Genomic DNA, 18,056 nt, shown 5'->3' on the forward strand with positions numbered 1-18,056 from the left:
ATGCTAATTTCTTTTAATAATCAAAGAAATGCAAAGTAAAGCCATCCTGCAGTACCATTTTCCTTCAACTAAATTAGCAAACAAAAAATTTAAGCACCACCCTAGACTAAGGAGGATGCCCTGAAATTGGTGAACACATCCCCGGCTGGACATCACGGAGGAAGGGCCGCGGAGGAGCGGGATGGCAAGAGCCACAAACCCCGCAATTGCTCAGACCCCACAATCCTACTCCGGGGAATATGTTCAAAGAAAATCACTTGACAAATGTAAAAGCTATTCGCATAACAATATTCAGTGCAGCATTTATAGATTAGTGGGAAATCAGAAACATCTGAAATGGTCAACACTGGGAGGCTGTGGAAGTACATTTTGGTATATCAACTCAACAGAGGATTATGCAGTCATTAAAAGATAATTATGAAGTCTGTGTAGAAAAATGGGGGGGAAGGTTCTTACGCTAATAAGTGGAAAAAGCAGGAAACAATGCCGCATACTCCCTGTGACAACATCTAGGAAAATAAATGTGTGCACATGGACAAGACCTTGAGGGGATTATGTAAAAATGGAAACTGTCACCTTGTGAGGTGATGGCATTTGAATGATTTTTTTGTTCCAAAATTTCTTGTAATTCTGTTCTATAGCTTTTATAGTCGATAACAACAGCACTTTAAACAACCCTCATAAACTATGCTATCGCTGCTAAGCTATTGTTTCTACAAGCAGTTCAAAATAGGATATATCATCAATATAAAAAATATAAAGTAGTTCCAAAGGAAGGATATCACCAAAGTAACTTGGGAGGCACCTTTAAGCAGAGCCTGGTTCATCCCAGTGGGGCCTGGGGTGAGAGGTGGGGAGCACTGGAAAAGATGGAGAGAATCTAGTACACAAACAGTTTCTCCTTGCCCTTGGATTTGAACATACTCTTCCATGACTTAGTGCGTGAGCTTCTCAGTGGCGACCCAAACCTGCAGAAGCACAAACTCAAAAACACCAAGCTGGGTTCTTGTTAAAAGTCTGAACTGACAGTAGACACGCCGAGAAAGAAAGCTGTCAAAGAGCAGCCCCATGATTCGCTTGTCTCTGTGACACGTTTCATTCACTGGCTCACGCGCTGAGCCGGGATTTACTGCGTGCTACGCCTTGTGGTAGGCAGAGGGGGCGGTCAGGGAGACCAGACGCAAGGCTGCCCTCAGAGAGCACACAGGGTGTGTAAGGGGGACAGCAGGACGCAAATAATGTCGGCACACTGTGAGGCTGCCCTTCTGGCCCCATGTCCTCCCCTGCCCGGGGTTGGAGGTTTGCCCCTCCAGAGGGTTCCGTCTACCTCTGGGCCCAGCCAGCTCCTTCATGTTAACTCAGCTCGGGATACTGGATAAATCACTTAGCCTCTCTGGGCTTTTCACAGTTCATCCAAAAAGTGAGGAAAATAATAATCTCGATGCCAATCTTAAAGGGCAGTGGTGAGGATCAAATGAAATAATGTATGTGAAAGGGCACTATAAACTGCAGACTGAAATTCAAATATTAGTTACTGAAATTCCTGGCTTCCAGGAAAGGAAATCTCAAGGTGGTAGAGATTAAACAAACTATGGTAATTAGTCTGTGTATTTTCTTATGAGAGTAAAGTATTTTGCAATTTAAAAATATCCAATCTACTCCTGAAACCAAGAACACGTTGTATACAATGTATGTTAGAAAATTTGACAATAAATTATATTTAAAAAAACTCAGTAAATCACGGTTCTCTATATAATGGAATAACATAGTGCCATTAAAAGTGGTGAAGTATGGGGGTGCCTGGGTGGCTCAGTCGGTTAAGAGTCCGACTTCAGCTCAGGTCATGATCTCACAGCTTGTGGGTTCGAGCCCCGCGTTGGGCTCTGTGCTGACAGCTAGCTCAGAGCCTGGAGCCTGCTTCGGGTTCTGTGCCCCTCTCTCTCTCTGCCCCACCATTCATGCTCTGTCTCCTTCTCTCTCAAAAATAAACATTAAAAAAATTTTTTAAAAGCGTAAAGTAGGAGAAAGTCCTTTTAGTTTGCCCTAGAACAAATGAAACTTAATTTAAAAAAAAAGATGGTGGGGCACCCGGGTGGCTCAGTTTGTTGAGTATCTGTCTTAATCTTGATTTCCACCCAGGTCATGAACCCAGGGTTATGGGATCGAGCCCTGTGGTGGGCTCCATCCTGAGCATTTACAAGCATTTATAAGATGGCTCCCATCTTATTTGACTGGGTACCTTTGAGACAGTCACTTGGTGTCTCTGAACCTTTCTTTCTTTCTTTCCTAACTGAAAACTTTTTGGTGTTTTTGGTTTCTTATTTAGGTCAGGTTACACCATCTGAGAGAAATGGTATGAGAAACATAACGTGTCTATGGATAAGCCTTGTGGCCTACAGCACGCTGTCTGAACGCGGCCGCAGTGGTGTTCAGAGAGCGGCAGAAAGGAAGAGGAAATCTGTTTCCTCTCATGGCCTCAAGAGTCTGGCCTGGCTAATAGGGAGCAGTTGGGACGATAATGGCTACCCAGGGTTCAATGAGTTGTGAAAGAAACTGCCTGCTGGTGACGGCAAAATGATCTGACCCCCAGCCAGCTCGCCCGTGCACTCCCCTCCCGCCTCCCCTTCTTCCTCATCTGACACCTCCACGGCTCTATAAAGAAGCACCCGGAAGAGTCTCAAAAACACAAAGACTTCGGGACACGGGCGAGGGTAAGAGGCAACGGGCCTGGCTGAGATGGAATGTTTTCATCTTGCCCTGTGTCCCCACTGTTGCAGCCTCAGCCAGCCTGGAGAATTCGGAACAGAACGTCACACGCTCTTGGCAGCCGCTCCCTTTGTTGAGGCAACATAAAAGCGGCCCTGAGAACTGCCAGCAGAGTGACTGCACATGCTGAGGAGATAATCTGCAGATCCTCCTTCCCTTTCGAGACCACAGCTTGATTTTCCAGGGCAGTCACTCAGATGAAGACTTACAGAGAGCCTGTCAGCAGGGGTGTGCGAGGTGCTGACGTGCTGCAGGGGAGGGGGATTAAATGAAGATTAGTGGGGCAGAAGATCCTCACAAAGCCACGTCCCCACAAGGGCGCGTGGAGAAAGGACACCTGCGTGTGGATTTATATGTCACTACGGTAGGCCTCCGCTGTGGCGTCAGGAACGGTCACTGCCTGGGATTAAGAATACCTACCTCAGAGCTGCTGGGAGGGCCCAGGAGACGATGCTTCAGAGAAGCACAAGGGCCCGGGACATAGTAAATGCTCAATACCATCTGCTCTGGATTACGAACCATGACCAGCTAGGACCAAGGGGAACATTTAGCATTCCAGCAGTGACTTCCAGCTGCCTTTTCTCTTGCGAATACTCTGGAAGTAGAGCCTCAGCCTGCCTCCACAAACAACGGAGGTGCTCTTCTCACTTAGGAAAATATGACTGCTCTGATTATGAACAGCACATGATGCAAGTGGGGCTTTAAGAGCTCATCTGTTCTCTTCCGCCGCTTTCCAGCAGGGTGGGGTCTGCCTCGGCTTAGCCGAAGCCTCAGCTATTCTCAAGGGAAACGGTGAGCTGGGGGAGCCAGAAGAGTCTCTCCCTGAGGCTGATTTTATGAATGACTTGACCCAGGCCCAGCGAGAGGAACTAAGGCTGTGGCAGAGCGAGGGAGGGACTCTAGGTGCACAGGCCCTGCGCCGTACCAGCCCATCTGCTTCCAAACAGGGTGCATAAAGGAACCGTAATTAGTCTCCTAGGTGGGACTTGGGAGAGCAGCTGTGCTAAGTTCTCCTCTGTTAGAAACACATCTAGAAGTACTCATGGGTGAAAGGACATGCTTTAAAAACACTCCGGCAGGGAGAGAAGTGAGCATGTGTGGGTGGGTGAGCGCAGGCATTTATGAAAACAGATGAACGCAGATGAGCAAAATGTTTATAACTGGGTTATGGGTGCGTGGGGGTTCATTATACCATGCCCTCTGCTGTGTGTGGGGGTGCGGGGGGTGTGACGAGTTCCATAATGGAAAGATAAATCAAGTAATCAAGATATGCAGAGAGATCTGTGGTTACACATCCTTCTGCAGTTCGTTTTGGATCAGGAAGCTTCCCCATAGCTAAGTCCTGATGTGGATACTCAAGTTCGGTTCTTCTGTCTTCGGGGCATCACAAGAGAAAGAAATCAGCTGGTCTCCAGCGTGCGTGGGTATACGCCCCCATATCCCTTCTCCGGGCTGAGAGGACTGGGACAACACAGTGCCTTGTCCCACTGCTTTGATTTACTTATAGTCACGATACTGAGTTTTACATTTAATTTCAAAAGATCGGCACCCATTATTCCAGCTCCTTGGGCTCCCCGGATCTTCTCCCTCTCAAGTCGCCACACAGAGTCTTCCCACAGTATACCTGAAATATCCCCAGACTTGGAGCGGGAGGAGGGGACAGACCTGCCTAGTAAACAGATGGCTGGAACCAAAGGCATGAGAGCAAAGTGCTCTGTGTTGGAAACGCAACCAACTGGATATTTTACCTCATTTTCAGGTTACTATTTATGAGCCCAGAGACCAGCCCATTATTTTTGCCAGTGAAGGACAGCAAAGTTACAAAATCTTTATATGCACACAATTCCAAAATTAACTTCTCATGTGATTTTAGCCACGAGCATCTTCTTGTTAGGTAAGCTCTTCTGAAAACCAGTGCCTAGCCCTCTACTTGATAATCTCCTTCATGCTTCAAAACAATCCTGTGAGATCACTAATGTGGTCTCAGAGAAGTTTCAAGAGCTCACTTGGGCCCATACGCCCCAAGTGACAGGGCTGATACTGGGACCTAGGCTCTTCTGAGTCAGGAGTCCGTGTTCTCTCACCCTTGCCCTTCTGGAATGAAGCCAGGATGCCTGCTAGTGAAAGGCGGTCATGATTTTGGACCCACTTCGTCTACATTACCGTTAGGATTCTGCTGCGGCAAACCAATCTTGGGGCAGCTATAAAAGAACAAATTGCTGGTCTGGCTGAATCTATGTCTAAAGCAGAGAGGTGTGCATCGGAGAACAGGAAATCCTAAGAGATGTAGGAATGCAGGAGGAGGAGGCAGATGTAATCATTCGTGGGGGCGTCACCTCTGCAGAACTCTTGAGCCATCATGAGTCTCTTCTGCCATCATTTATCTTAATTACATCTGTCTACTTTTTCTATCCAACCCACCAGGCTCTTCCTGTTTCTCCAAAGGGCAAGTCAAGTTAAGGGCCTGTTATCTTCTTTTGCTTCAGCAGCAATTGGAGATGTCTTCTGTGACACTGAGTTCAGTGGCACTTCTGCCCCAGATGCCAACTGCCCTCCCCATCCGTTTCAGCTCTGAGGAGCCCACTATAAGAAAGCAAAGGAAACTCCTGTACACGCCTCCTCTCCCTCCCACAGACAGACTCCACTGGAGACCGCCTTCTCCTCACCCCCACTTTCCTGAGGTATAATTGACAAAACTGTATATATTTAAAGGATAGAATGTGATGATTTGATATACATATTCACTGGGAAATGATTACTACAATCAAGTTAATTAACACATCCATCACCTTTTTCTGTGGTGAGAATACATAAAGATCTATTTTCTTAGCTACAATAGGGTATTGCTAACTGCAGGCACAACACTGCACGACAGATCCTCAGAATTCATTCATCTTATATCCAAACTTGCAGGAAATACAATGCTGCTGAAAGAGAAACAGAGAGGCCCTGTTTGCTCAACCCCTGGCCCGCAAGGCTCTCCTTAGGCTGAACAGAGGCACAGTTAGTTCCTCTGTTGCCCCCTCCTGCCCCCATCCCAAAGGCGAGTGCCAAATGACAGTGACAAGAAGCCAGCCTGGAGCCCGCAGGAGTCCATACTTATTTCACTGCCTTCATTCATGGCCCTGCTTCCTACTTCCCCCGGAGAGTTAAAAACCAAGACTGCAGGTGAACAGCTCAGAAATTCCCGGGCCCTGTATGGCTGTAAATCCTGAGGCAGTGGGGAAGATTAATTGTGCCATGAAGTAGGGGAAGTAATAATTAAACCTATTAAAAAGGAGGTGGCTGGAGAGGGGTGCTCCGGAGATGGATGATGAGGTAGGAAGTGCTAGGCACAGTCATCCCTAATGGCTGTGGCCTGGCCGCTGTGAGAGAACTTGGTAGGAAGCCCGGAGCAGAGTGAAAAATACACTGGGCCTGCCTGGCCGAGCCCCGCCATTAGTCACTGTTTGGAGAAGGCGAAGTGTGCCTGGTTTTCATTCTGGATCACAATAAGAGGAGGGAGCCGCCCTCATAAGTGAACAATGCAGAGAATGTTACAGGAAGTTCGTTTCCATACGAAACAAACATTTCTTTTGTTTCGAGGGCTGGGGTTGAATCACTGAAATGCAGAGATAACTGCTTCTGCTCCTCCCTTGAGCTGAGCCATAGAAAACTGGCCAGATCCACTTCCCAGGAGCACCTTCAGGGTCCCTCTGGCCTGCAGAGTAGAGCACAGACCAGTGACAACAGCATTTACAAACTCTGCGGGCCTGGTACCAACCCAGCCATTCCTGTGCTCCCTAGCGGCTACGCCAGCCAAGCAGCAGCCCCACTGTCCGTTCGGCTCAGTCCCACCCTGCCTGGTAGGCCTGACTTTCCCATCCCATTTGCTTGGCTTGGACTGCCTCTCTCCCCTATCTGTGGCAGACTCTACAATGTTCCCTACTCTGGTTCTTTTCTACACCCAGACGTGTACTCAGGAGAACTCAGGCGTGGCCACGTGACTTGTTTTGCCCGATGGAATGTGAGTGGAAGCGATGTGTCCCTTCTAGACAGAAGCACTTAAGAGCCGGAGCACAGTATTCCGTGTCCTGTCTTCCCCTGCAGGCCCGCCTGCCCAGGGCCTGCGTGCCAGATGGCGCTGCCGCTACTGGAAGATGGAGCCGTGGCAGTCCCGGATTTGTGAGGGGGAGGGGAGTGGCACATGGCCCTGTGGTGGCCTGCGTGTGAGGAAAGCACCCTGCGGTTTGGAGCTAAGGTGTGTGGGCAGCGGGTAGTGCAGTAGACCCTCCACATCCTCATGGACGTCCCATCCAACATCACCCCTCCAAGCCCTTGTCATAAGCTCCAGTTTCAAACTGTCCATGTCAGGGGAGAGACACCTATTAATAGAATTTCCTGAGGGGACACTTCTGAGTCATCCACCCCTCTGGATGTCCTCAATTCTAGCCCTGAATCAAGCGAGACTACTAAACTCTATAATTCGAACAAATGACCTTGAACCCACACTGATCAGGCTTCAGTGAACTGAGGTTTAATCTTAATACCCTAGGCTTAGTTGATTTTTTATTCAAATTTGTTATTAGAAAAAGCACACTGAGATCTATTATAATCTTTGCTGCTAAAATTTTAGTTATACTGTAAATTTTTTTCCATTATCCCATGGATATAAATGTCTCTTGAGAAATTACTTTTAGAATTCAGCTTTCCTGAGGAATTCTATGCTCCCATCTTTTGGTTTAAGAAGAATTATGTGTTTCTCTTTTTGTTTTGGCCACAAGGAAACTCTCGCTTAAATATGAAATTCTAATATAACAACCATGCTAGCCCGTAGAGGCTAACACTGTCTTGTGCTCTTTAGAAAAGTAACTACTTTTCTTGGCCTCCTGTTTTCACCTCTCTCAGGTAATGATTATGAAGATCAAGTAAAAGAGTGAATGCCAAGGTGTGATACTCCATTTTCTAGGGGTTGGTATTATTCCAAACGGCTTTAGTTACCACAGTCCTTGATATTACAAACAACAAAATCAAAATATGCCATTCCCTACACCATTGTTTTACTGTAGACTGTAATTCACTCTTGGATGCCATCATATTTCCAAAGCAAGCACACCAAAGGGAACTTGGTCCCTCTCATCTAAGAAGAATGCAACATCATGGGCTCCTGAGAATATTATAGCCAAGCTCTGCATGTGACATAAGAATGGAGCCTATTTCCTTAAGGGCCTCAGTGTGTGCATGTAGGAGAGGAGGGTCCTCCCTTCCCCAAGGACATTTGATGATGAGGTGGGGCAGCGCTGGTTGTCACATTGTCTGGGAGCCCACACTGGCACGGTGGGGGTGGGGCCCGGGGGACCAGACAGCCTGCACCATGGGAGAGAAGTCCTGCACAATGAGGAGCCGTCACAGCCGAAAATGCCAGTGGACCAGCCTGAGAAACACTGGGTGCTCTGAGGCGATTTTATACCCTGGCACTAATTAACAATCAGGGGGGGAAATACCCACCTCATTTCTGTCCTGTCACCCAGCTGAAGTTGCTAAAATAAATCATCAAAATTAATTAATTGGGAAGTACTTTGGCTGTTATCCAATAATTTAAGCAAAACACTGAGAAACTAGGACCTTAATTTTAAAATCTGGCGGACTGACTGACTGCCTTCACCAGCCTCTTACCTATGAAATGTAATTCACTGAGAAGATAAATTAAAAGACACCTGCAGGGGTGCCTGGCTGGCTGAGTTGGAAGAGCGTGCGAGTCCTGACCTTAGGGTTGTGAGTTCGAGCCCCACGTTGGGTGTAGAGATTATTTAAAGAAAAACTTATAAAAGAAAATAATAAAAGTCACCTGTAACAGGGCTTCTTTCCAATTTCATTATGATAACTAATAAGGGAGAGGAGAACCTTCCTAAATAATAAAAATAGTGGCAGCACTAATAATAGTGACAATCATAGACAAAATTCTTTGTGTGTTCATTCAATTCCTGACACCAAGAACCAACTGTGTGACCCCCAGAGACGCAATCCCAGCTTGGACTTCTCTCTGAGATGTTCGTCTCCTAAATCTGTGTGCTGGATGGACCTCAGGTAACCAAAAACTCAGTGTTTCCAAAGCCATTTGTTGAATTTTTGAGCAGAATCCAATGAAACACTTCATAGCACTTGTCAGTTTTCAAGGGCCTCCATTAACTTCTTTGACTCTAGGACAAAGGCAGGGTGGCCGGGGTCTGCTTTCAAAGACACTCACAAAAGCCACAGGGCCGCTAAGTTACAGAGCTAGGACCTGAACCCAGGCTCACTGCCACCCCGTCCAGCCTAGCACCTTCCCCCTGAATTATTTTGCCCCTCTGGGAGTCTGAGGGAGCAACTGCTGCAGCATTCAGCTGTGCAATCCAGGGTGAGGACAAAGCCCATCTCCCAGAATGTGCCCTTCATCGGCCCAGAGAGCACAAGAAGATGGGCACAGTGTGCCCAGACCAACAGGGAGCCCTGGAAACAGACAGGGAAAGGGAGGAGCCGCAGAAGAGCTGGCCAAAAGAACAGCCCTTCAAAAATGATTTCACTTTGCAAATTCAATTGCAAAGACAGATGGATTTTCCAGCCAGGCTGGAGAGCAAATTATAAAATCTGCTTTCCCAAGGCAATCAGGTCTGAAAAGCTTCATTTTAAAAATTCACATTGGATAGAAAACTCAAACTCTATGATTGTGTGAAGTATTCTAGCTAGATTAAGCATAATGCTATCAAAACAAGTGATTCATACATTCTGCTCATTTTTCTATTAGTACATGGGCTTTTGGTGAGCGCCATTTCAAAAACATGGAAAAGAGCAAGATGGGATTAAAACTATGCATCCATTTACTGTTTTCAGTTTTTCTTCTCTTCCGGCCTAATTGAGAGGGATTTACTTAGGAAATTAGAGGCTCCTGAGTCTGGCTCACTCATGCATATCACAGAGATGATATTTAAACATGTCGTACCAGAAAGCTCTTGTGAACTGCTTTAAATCTGAAACCCCATTTATCTCCTTTATTCAAGTTGTAGACTCACAGGATAAGGGGAACCTGTAGAAATCACTGAAACTCCGGCTTCCCAGAACATTTGTTAGTTCTCGACATATCTCAACCTTGCTACGTTAGGGGGTGGGCCCCTGTCTGTCTATCTGGCCAGATCAGTCAGCTGTCCATCCACATTCCTATCTCTGGCGGACCACTTCTCCCACCTACATAGAAATAAAAGAACCACCGAGCCTCTCCTCCTCTGATTATATACAGGAACATTAATGCAGAATATGATTAGTGTCAAGAGCCAGAGCAGACTATTTTAAAGCTTCTGTGGCTTTCTTTTTGTCCTTCTGATGTGCATATTTTTACATTACTAAGATTCTATAATGATCAAAATTGAACATAATAATCTCAAATATATTTTTTCAATTATACAAATAACACATATCAAAAAAAGGCTTCCAGAAGACAGCCAACTTTGGCTCACCCAACACTCATTTTCAACTTCCTGCTTCTCCCTAGCTGCCCCTGGCTATGGGGCTGGAAAGCTAAATATTCACTTTCCCAGTCTCCCTTGCAGTTGGGGTTGGTCAAGTGACACAGCCATGGTCAGCAGACAAAAGCAGGAGTGTCCTGGCATTTTAGAAAAGACTTCGCTTCCCTAAAACAAATGCAAGGATACCGAAGCAGCCAGCTTAGCATCCCTTGCTTCTGCTGGTTTGGACAAGTCATGATGCCTGGAGCTTCAGCAGCCACCATGTGACCATGAAGCATCATGAATCAGCCTGAGTAAAAGGCCAAAAAAATTAGCTACAGGGTAATAGGCCCTGTTACCCTTAGCCTCTGAACCGTCGTCAGATACCTCACGTGGTTTTGTGAGAAAAATAAGTCCCTGTTGGCTTAAGCCGTAAGATTTCCTGTTTCTTAGCCAAAGGATTACTGTTACCATATTCAAAGTTGGAAATATGAAATACAGAAGAACTCTCTCCAACTTTATGACTGTCTGAACTAATCATTGCTGCCATTCTAGTATGGTTGCTGACAATCTGTTTTGGTGTTGGTGTCCACTGTTTTGGTTATATTATGGAGCTTCTATTACATGTACTGATTTTTAAAGATAATGAAAACAAAGCCAGGTCCTTAAAGGAAGATAGTAATAGAAGAATTTTGATGACAGCTATCTGCCATTAGGTCTTTGTTTAAAGTTAGGTCATTTGATATGAATATAAAAGATGTAGACAATCATCATTTCTCGTTTCTTGGGAATGAAAATGGCCATTTCTCTAAGCTCTGCTTTGTAGAATAAAAGAGAGAGACAGAGAGAGAGAGAGAGAGAGAGAGAGAGAGAGAGAGAGAGAGAGAACACGAGTGAGCATGAGCAGAGGAGAGGGGGAGAGGGGAAGTACTCAGCACGGAGCCTGACTCAGGACTCCACCTCATGAACCCTGAGTCGGACACTCAGCTGACTGAGCCACCCCAGTGCTGGGCCAGAAGTACCTCAGTTATGGCTTTCAGGGATACCACACAGTAGAAGAGACCCCATTCGAGACCTGAGGTGAAGGATGTGGCAAAAGAAACACATTTTCTGGTCTTGGTCAAGGAGCCAAAGAAGGGCAGTTGATAAGAACATGGCAAGTTCAAACTTCTTTTGGCAGAGACCAACCAACAAAATGTGGGAGCAAGGAGGGAGAAAGAAGACCCTCATGCCCCCTGCTAATATCTCCTAATTCTCATCTTTGCCTCCAATCTTTTCTATATCCTAGCAGAGCTAGAATATTCCACTTCATGGATTCAGTGTCCCACCATATCCATTATGCTCAGTTCCACCTTTATTACAGGCTTTATATTGCTAGGTTTCTTGCAATTCTTCCTTCTTTTTAAAAAAAATGTTTATTTATTTATTTTGAGGGCTGGGTAGGGGGGAAGGGCAGAGAGAGAGGTATAGAGAATCCCAAGAAGGCTCCGCACTGTCAGCACAGAGCCTGATGCAGGGGTTCAATCCCACAAACTCTGAGATCATGACCTGAGTCGAAAGCAAGAATCAGAAGGCTTAACTGACTGCGCCAACTGGGCGCCCCTGCAATTCTCCCTCCTATAACCCATCTCCTTTTCTGGCTCATCCTTTCTCCTCACATGAACCTGTGGTCTCCTTATGATTTCCTATCCTATTTCAGTTCTTTTTGCCCCTACTAAGGATGCCAAACCTGTATAAACTTTTACTTCCTACAGTAAACAATTTTTAAAGGTCTGCTCACCTTCTGAAAATCAAGGTTGCTTCTCCCTTATTCTGTAGCAATTCTTCATTTATCTCTATTTTTTTCCTGTTCGACCTTCAAATAAAGCAAGCTGTATCTAATATTTACTCATAAATAAAGTACATGGTTTGTGCTCCAGTGGGATTTGGCCCTATTCTCCATGTGGCTGGGCGCTGGCCAGATCCTGGTCTCGGATCTACAGTCAGAGGACAGGAGGATGATAAATAGCGTCTGGCTCACTCCTGGTATACAGTAATGGCCACTTAAATCGCTAAAATTATTGAGAACTTACAATGTGCCAGGCACCACTGTAGGTATTTTATATGTGTTAATTTAATTCACATAAGAGCATATGAGTTAAAGAATTATAATTATCTTCACATTCCAGATGAGTCAGAGAGGTTATGGAATTTGCCCAAGGTCATACAACTAGGAAGTTACAAGCTGGGATTTGAACCCAGGTGGTCTGATTCTAAAGTCCAAGCTCTTTTTTCTTTTAAGTGTATTTATTTATCTTGAGTGGGGGGTGGGGAGGGGTAGGGAGAGAGGGAGAGAGAACCCCAAGCAGGCTCCATACTGTCAGCAAGGAGCCTGAATCCTGACATCATGGCTTGAGCCGAAATCAAGAGCCGGATGCTTAACAAACCGAGCCCCCAGGTGCCCCTAAAGCTCAAGCATTTTAGCCAGTTATATTGGACAGCATTTAATGGCATCTGGGCAGTAAACCAATGCTTCTGTGAGCAGGATATATAGGTGGAAAATGGGGAACTGGGGGAGGCACTGGCTATGCCCAGCGACTTCGACATCATTTCTAGATTGCTCACCTGAGGTAAAGTCGTGGGTCTCCAGTTGTCTCAGGTTTTCATTTCATCCACTTGGGATGGGGGTGGGGGAGGTGACTCTTTAGGACAAAGTCTACGGATTCCCCAATACTGAGAAGATGGACCCTAAACTGGACGGATTCTAAAATGCTTATCCAGCCTCACCTTCCACATCTTCCCAGTGTGAACCCTCCACCCCAGCTAGCTCTCCTCTGTGTTCTTCAAAGGTGTGAACTGAATACATTGCACACCCTAGAGAAATAATAACAGTGGCAATTATGATGACTGAGTGTTACACAGATCTTGCCTCCAAAGAGCTCACTATGCTCTCATCTCTCTCTTCCCTTTATCTTTATAGTATTACTCGGAGGGATGCAAGGTTATTAATCATTCATTTTCCAGATGGAGAAACTGAAGTACAAAGAAGGGGAGCAACCTACTCAAAGTCGGACAGCTGGTGACGGTTAGTATGTACCTGTTTCCTATCTCATCTCTTTAGGATCAGGTCCTGAGAGCCCTCCAGAGTGAAAAATAACTTGATTTATTAATCTCTGTTGGCCTGGACATAATTCGCTAAACTGCCTTTATCATTCTCTCAGCAAACATTTACCATAGTGCCATAGCGGGTCTCAGGGATAAGAGATGATGGACACGAGGCTGCCTGCTCACAACCAGGAAGGGGCGGCACGGTCACAACACTGGGTGGTGTGCGGTGAGGACGCCTGCAAGCGGCACACAGAGCCTCCAAGCACTGCCGGTGCTCCCCCCGATGACCGCTGAGGCGGCCCAAGGTCTCTTCCTCCTTTTCTTCTTATTAAATATTTTTAATGTTTATTTACTTTTGAGAGAGAGAGAGACAGAGTGTGAGTGGGGGACAGGCAGAAAGAGAGGGAGACACAGAATCTGAAGCAGGCTCGAACCCACGCACCCCGAGATCATGACCTGAGCTGAAGTCGGAAGCTTAACCGACCAAACCACCCAGGTGCTCCTGCCCTAGTCTCTTCTAAGTGGGGGGACAAAAGAATAAAAAATGCTTTCACAGGTGGCTGGGTGGGTCAGTTGGGTAAGCATTCAACTCCTGATTTTGGCTCAGGTCATGATCTTGCAGTTTGTGGATTCGAGCCCCGTGTCCAGCTCTGTGCTGACAATATGGAGCCTGCTTGGGACACTCTCTCTCTCTCTCTCTCTCTCTCTCTCTCTCTCTCTCTCTCTCTCTCTCTCCCTGTCCCTCCCCAACTTGTTCTCACTCTCTCTCAAAATAAATAAATAGACATTTAAAAAATTGCTTTCACACCTTGAACTCTGGTAATGCAAAACAGTGCAGGTCCATACTGTGTTAGCCTACAAAGAGGATTCGTATTACCTTTTAATATGGGCTTACCTACAATAGTTCATAAAGGTCTGTTTGAAAAAATGATCATCACCAATCATTAATAAGACATGTTAATTGGCTTAATGGTGATTTTTTAAAAAATCATTAATGAAATTTATTTGGCATAAAAATGAATTCATAAGTAATTCACAAATGCTTTAAACATACAGATCTGTTATATTTTTTAAAATGTTGAATCGCTAAACTGGGTAAGAAACAAAAGGATGAGTTTTCTCTTATGAGGTGTCTGCATAAATTATGTGAAAAAAAACACACCACACTTGGGGCTTAGAGACTACATGTACTCATCTACAATCCTTAGAGGGTCTGGGGAAATAGAAATTAAAAAGCAGCAAAGCCACTATATTCTCTGTTACTGAAAGACACTGCATCCCTGAGGCAGAAAGCAACACACAAAACGAGAGAGAAAACTTTGTCCTAGAGCAGACTGGAGAGGCAAGGAGAGAGAGAATGAGTCTGGCTCTCTGGACGGGCAGGTGTGAAAGACTCACAGTAGCACTGAGTGGTTTCTACACCGGCCAGAGCCCCCCAGTTTCTGAAGTAATAAACAACCCATCTTTACACCAACTCCTAAACTACAAACTGCCAGGTGCTGCCAGTGAAGGACAAGCATCATTTCCCCAAAGAACAAGTATGGCCTTTCCTTAATATAATCTAATCATGAAATTGTTTAATCTAATTATTAGGCTGGACATAGCATGCAGGTTGATCCAAATCACAAATGTGTCTGCAGCTGGCTTGCCCACGAGGAACTATGGGCTTCCAGTGTTTTGTAGCCCAGTGTTGGGTAGGAATTCCAGCCTTTCATGATATGTGAGGTTAATCCATGTTCCCTATTCCTCTTCAGGTCCCGCTTTCTACAACGGTTCATTCAATTACAGTGACTCTAGTCTAAGGAGATGCAAAGACAATATTCCCACAAAAATAATGGTAGTTCTTGAGGTCTGTTGGCCTTAAGAGTCACTCTCTAGTCTGTACTATGTAGGGGCACCTGGGTGGCTCAGAAGGTTAAGCATCCGGCTTCGGCTCAGGTTATGATCTCACGGTTTGTGGGTTCGAGCCCTGCACCAGGTACTGTGCAGACCGGTAGCTCAAAGCCTGGAGCCTGCTTTGGATTCCGTGTCTCCCTCTCTCTCTCTCTGCACCTCCCTTGCTTGTGCTCTCTCTCTCTCTCTCAAAAAAAAGTAAATGTAAAAAAAAAAAAAGAGGTGGTCTGTACTATGTAAATGTAGATTGAAAATGGAAAACGTCCATGCCTTACCCTTGTGGTGGGAAGGGCTGCCATCATGTAAATATAGGGTCATAGCAAGTAATTGTCTAGTTTTGTGTTTTCCATACCTTGTTCCACAGAGCAGCTGTGTCCCACAAGATGCCAACAGATGTCTTCAGACACATGTGTCTTCCGTGGTCAACTGTATGTGAAGCACTGGACTAAATGAAGTTAATACAGGACTTCTCAGCGCCTTTCAGACGCTAATGTCTGCAGGACGAAATTTCCTGGAGGAGTCTCTACTATTCCAGATTATTTCATCACAGAAAGATAGCTTTCCCCAGAAGAGGGATTCTATAGAACAGTTTGTGATCTAGCTAGTTTTTAAAAATATTCTAACAAAGTAAAATATCTATTGTTTAGATGGATTCTTAAAAGGTTTGATAGAAATATAATCATTACAAAGTCAAGCCCTATTAAAAACACATGTTCCTGACACGAGGAACCAATGGGTCACCAGGCCTGGGAGACACAGGTAACTTTTCTCTAGGCTGGGCTGACAGTCTGTCAACACTGGAGTCAATCATCCTGCTGAAATTTTGATATATGAGAGCATTTACAACTGAGGGTCTCTAAGAAGCATAACTGTATTATTTCACTGAGTGTAGAGATAACAGCCAAAGGAACACAGCATTACACCTTCCCCAATGGGGGGATTTTAAATACCTTTTACAGTAGAAAACGGTAGCAAGATCAAGAGTCGGACGCTTAACTGACTGAGCCACCCAGGTGCCCCTAATATATTGTTAAATAAAATATATTATTAACATGAATCTGACTTTGTTTTAACCTTTTAAAAATGTGGCTCACATTATCTATTGGGCTTTGCTGCTCTAGCCGTTTGTCTACCCTTCAAGACTGTGAGCTCTGTGAGGCAGATGACCTTACCGTCTTCATTCTTAGAGTTCAGTGTCTGGCTCACATCAGAGCCACCAAAAGTCTTTGCTCAATTAACTTGAATTCCCAGGGATAGAGACTATAGCGTTAGACCCTCCTTCTTATTAAAAGTGTGGCAGAGAGAAAACATGAGCCGTTTGATATTATTTTGAGTTGAATCGAAGCCCCAGCAAATTGTTGACATTCTCTTAACCTCAGTTTGCTCACCTGAGAAATGGGGTGAGGGCTAATAAATACTTCTGCAAAGCACATAGCCAGATCTCATCACCAAGTGATGGAGGATCAGAATTTTGCCCTTTTAAATGTTTCTGTGCCTACTACTTGAGACCTACTTGCAGATTTACAAGATTTTAAGTAAGGGGGATTAGAGCTGAGGGCCAGGGTATGTAAGGAGTAAGATAAGAGAACTGTGCTCATCATAAAAATAACAGAAGGTGTCTATCTGCCTTTAGACATTTAGCTGTATCTCTGGGCACTTGGGTGGCTCAGTCGGTCAAGTGACCGACTTCAGCTGAGGTCATGATCTCATAGTTCGTGGGTTCAAGCCCCATATCGGGCTCTGTGCTAAATGTTTGCTCGGAGCCTGGAGGCTGGAGCCTGCCTCAGATTCTGCATCTCCCCCTCTCTCTGCCTCTCCCCGACTTGTGCTCTGTCTCACTCTCTCAAAAAAATAAATGTAGGAAAAAGTGTTTTTTGACATTTAGCCATATCTCGATGGACACAGTCAATTTTTCTTGTCCTGAACACAATGCGACTGTTGTGTTTAACAATGCATGAAATGCTGTAGGTATTTATACCAGTACTCCGTCAGCCTTCTCAAAGTCTGCTCACGCAATAAGTGAACCAAGGCAGGTGAGCTGTTCCTGATGGCGGTCCTGTCAACAGTGCCAAACAGGGAGACACTTGGTCTGTCTGTAAATTGTTGGGTCTAAACCCTGAAGGTCACAGTATAGTCATATGAGGAGCTTTTAAAAATCCCGGACCACAGACCAATGAAATCAGAACCTCTGAGGGTGACCGCTATGGTCGGAGTGTTTGTACTCCTGCGATATTTATATTGAAACCCTAACCCCCAAAGGTGATGGTATTAGTAGGTGGAGCCTTGGGGGATGATTAGGGCATGAGGGTGGAGCCCTCATGAAATGGATTAGTGCCTTATAAAAGAGGTTCCAGAGAGATCCCCAGCCCCTTCTGCCATGACCTGGAAGAAAGTCACCCAACCATGCTGGCACTTTCATCTCAGACTTTTTTTTAAGATTTTATTTTTAAGTAATCTCTACACCCAATGTGGGGCTTGAACTCACAAGCGCGAGATCAAGAGTCTCACACTCCACTGACTGAGCCAGGCGCCCACCCATCAACTCCAACTTCTATTTTCTAGAACTCTGAGTAGTAAATTTCTATTTTAAGCTACTCCATCTGTGATATTCTGTTCTAGGGGCTAAAACAGGGGAGTGGGCATCAGTGGTCTGTAACGTCCCCAGGCAGTCCTAAAATGCAGCCAAGGCTGAAGTCCACTGTAGTAAGCCCTTCTTATTCTAGCATGTTCTGGAACACTTGCAAAGAGCAGGGGCTCTGAGATCAGGCAACTACGCAGGCTCAGGCTCTAGCATTTCTTGGCTGTGTGATCTTGGGTGGGTTACTTACCCTCCTGAGCTTCCGTTTCCCTCAA

The 18,056-nt window shown here is 45.5% G+C and overlaps 1 protein-coding gene across 1 annotated transcript in view; it reads right to left on the reverse strand.

Moving 5' to 3' along the window:
* TTC28 (tetratricopeptide repeat domain 28) overlaps positions 1 to 18,056 on the reverse strand; it is a 622,170-nt gene that overhangs the window by 111,378 nt on the left and 492,736 nt on the right. The gene's annotated exons all lie outside the window — the stretch shown is intronic.

This window comes from Suricata suricatta, chromosome 14 (genome assembly GCF_006229205.1).
Source record: "Suricata suricatta isolate VVHF042 chromosome 14, meerkat_22Aug2017_6uvM2_HiC, whole genome shotgun sequence".
NCBI classification, from domain to species: domain Eukaryota; kingdom Metazoa; phylum Chordata; class Mammalia; order Carnivora; family Herpestidae; genus Suricata; species Suricata suricatta.